The sequence below is a fragment of the Lipotes vexillifer genome, unplaced genomic scaffold, assembly GCF_000442215.2.
Source record: "Lipotes vexillifer unplaced genomic scaffold, Lipotes_vexillifer_v1.1 scaffold749, whole genome shotgun sequence".
Lineage (NCBI taxonomy): Eukaryota > Metazoa > Chordata > Mammalia > Artiodactyla > Lipotidae > Lipotes > Lipotes vexillifer.
Window position 1 is genome coordinate 1,088,945 of NW_006782834.1, and position 2,825 is coordinate 1,091,769.

The window sequence follows — 2,825 nt, forward strand, 5'->3', positions numbered from 1 at the left end:
AAACTTAACAAATTTATCCTAAAATTTGGAAAAATCAAGATCCATGAAAGTTGCTAAGCCAACTCTGGAAAATATGACAGATAGTAGGAATACTTAAATCTGTATTCATAAAAACACTGAAAGAGTCTAATGAAACAAAATAGAGAGGAAAGAATATAATGAAAGAATAAAGTCCAGAAATATTATATATGAGTATTTATGTGATAAATGTAACTTCACAATCAGTGAGGGAAATTACAGAATGTTTCCAAATGAATTTGGGGAAAGTAGCTCACTATGTAGAGAAAAAGTTGGATATCTGCCTTACACCACATAAAGGTGAACCCCAGAAGGATTAAAGACATAAATATGGGATTTCCCTGGTGGTTCAGTGGTTAGGGCTTGGCACTTTCACTGCTGTGGCCCAGGTTCAATCCCTGGTTGGGGAACTAAGATCCCACAAGCCACGCAGTGTTGGCAAAACAAACAAACCAATAAACGGAAGCGACATAAATGTGAAATAAAACCATAGAGCTAATAGTTGAAGGCACAGGAGAATATTTTTCTAATTTTTGGAATAGGAAAGACCTTTTAAAACAAGGGCCTAAAAGCATAAACTGTAGGGTAAAATGTTGATGGAACTGACCTTATCAACTCTTCCTGGAAGGACATCACAGACAAAGTTCACAGAGAAAAGACTGGGTTCATAGTCAGTGGAAGCCATCCACCAAGGGCATCGATCAGGGTGAGGAAGGGTGGAGATTAAATGTGGAGGAACAGTATCCAGCACACCTCTTTTCTGCATTTTCCTTTGTTCTCTTATATATGTGTACATATATATGTCAATTTAATTTATTATTATAGAAATTTGAATAATGGTGATTTTGCCTTTTTTTTTTTTTTTTACAATTTTTGTGGCAGCTATAGGGTATGCCAATGATATCAGCAATTTAAACAGCAGCTGTGATCAGATCTCTCCTAGTGACATTACTTTGGAGTCACAAATCTCAGCTTTGTAGGTTCAAAAATGATCTGATCAGTGTAACCCAAGGGCATTCAGTCTTTTGAGAACAGGTTCTTTTTAACCAAGAGACTGACCTGATAACCAGAATGCCTCTTTATTTTTTAAAGATTATGAAAGGGACCATGTACTTTGTACTACCATTGATCATTCACTATCCATACCAGTGGATTCGTTTGCAGTGATTGAAATATTCATGTTACTCTTCTGAGCAGCATATTTCAAGTATCAGCGAACCTGGAATGTCAAAATGGGTGTTAGTAGAGGGGGATTCCATATAGGCCTGACAAACCCTTCTCTGGTGATCTAAAGCCTTTTCCCCAGATCAGTTTCTCTCCTGCGGACGGTGCTGGAGGGATAAGTTCTAGGAAATGCTGCCTCCCTCACTCTCATTTGTCTGTTTCCAGGTTAATCTCTTTTCTTCTGTTAAAGTATCTGTCATTTGGAAACATACATGTCCTAAGCTGTTCAGTCTGGGCAGAAAATGGGGGTCACTGCAATAATAAACAAGGTTGCTTGGCTTAGCTCTCCCCACTTACTGTGGGATCTCCTGCCCTCTTCTGCGTCTCTCTGACTTATTGCAAATTTCCTGCCCTGTCTTCTGAGAGTTCTCAGGATACCACTCACAAAAGCTCATGAATAAATTCTTGCAGCTTCCACTGACCTCTGAGGTCACTACCATCCCGGAGCTAAGGGTGGCCATCCACAGCACTGATGTCTGCACTAGGAGTGCTGCCCCTTGCTCAAAAGCTGCTTCCCACTGCTGCTGAGTTAGCTGGCACCTCTCAGCCACAGGTACACTTGGGATCATGCTGAGCCTATCATGTATAGCCCTCCTGCTGCCCCCGGAATTTGGCTTGCTGGTGTCATTGCAGTGCCCTTGACATTGGCCACCTTCTGTTACACCCCGACTCCAGGTTATGCTGGATCAGTGCTGTCCTTCACTGAATCCAAGTGAATTTCTGACTCCCACCCCTACCCTGTTCCCAAAGTAACACAGCCTTGGGCTTCTAACATTGCACACCGAGGCATGTGACAAATAGCTCTCAAGTGTTGACATGAGTCCAAGGAATCTGGGTCAGAGAACAAATTCAAGGGCTCAGACATGAGTTCCCCTTCACGTCAAAGACTGATGAATTGTCATTGAACAAAATGCGTGTCTTTATTCTGTCCGTCCTTAAAATGGGTTTTTTCCTAGAAGCTCCTTCTTTAGCAGAAAGTCAACATATATCTGAACAAGCCTGAATATGGGTTTAGTCTCAGCTGGGACCACCCCATTCTTCATCCTCATTCCCCCTCCCCAGTAAATACACATATTCTGTTATGTCAGTAGTTTTCTGGAAAACATTTTATGGAGAATTCTGAATCACAATGTCATCCGTTCTGTCAATTTTACTGGGAAAGCCCTGCCTTTTATTCCCATCTACCTTTCTAATCATATTTTTGTTTTTTGTGTTTTTTTCCAATTAATAATATAATAATTCTTAATGTTGTTAATAGTTTTGTGACAATGGCTACATAATACTTCATCAAATAGTTGTGGAATACTATACCTACCATCTCCCTATTATTGAACATTTGTATTGCTCTGTTGGCTTGCATGTTAGGATAAGCTAAGTTTATAGCAATGAACAACTGCAAAACAGAAGTTTTTTAGGAGACAAGGGTTTATTTCTTGCTAATGCAAAGTCATCTGTAAATCTAGACGGCTCTTCAGGGCACCTGTTTTCCAGCAATGGTTCAGCTGTCTAAGCTGCTTTGACCCTCTGTTTTTTCTCTCTGAATAAAGAGCTTCCTCTGCATTCATAGAGGAATGGGGAAGAGC

General features: G+C 40.4%; 1 non-coding gene across 1 annotated transcript; it reads left to right on the forward strand.

Moving 5' to 3' along the window:
- The first annotated feature begins 356 nt into the window (after positions 1-356).
- On the forward strand, positions 357-428 carry TRNAE-UUC (transfer RNA glutamic acid (anticodon UUC)). Its single transcript has one exon. It is a non-coding gene; the product is annotated as a tRNA-Glu (tRNA).
- The last annotated feature ends 2,397 nt before the right edge of the window (positions 429-2,825 follow it).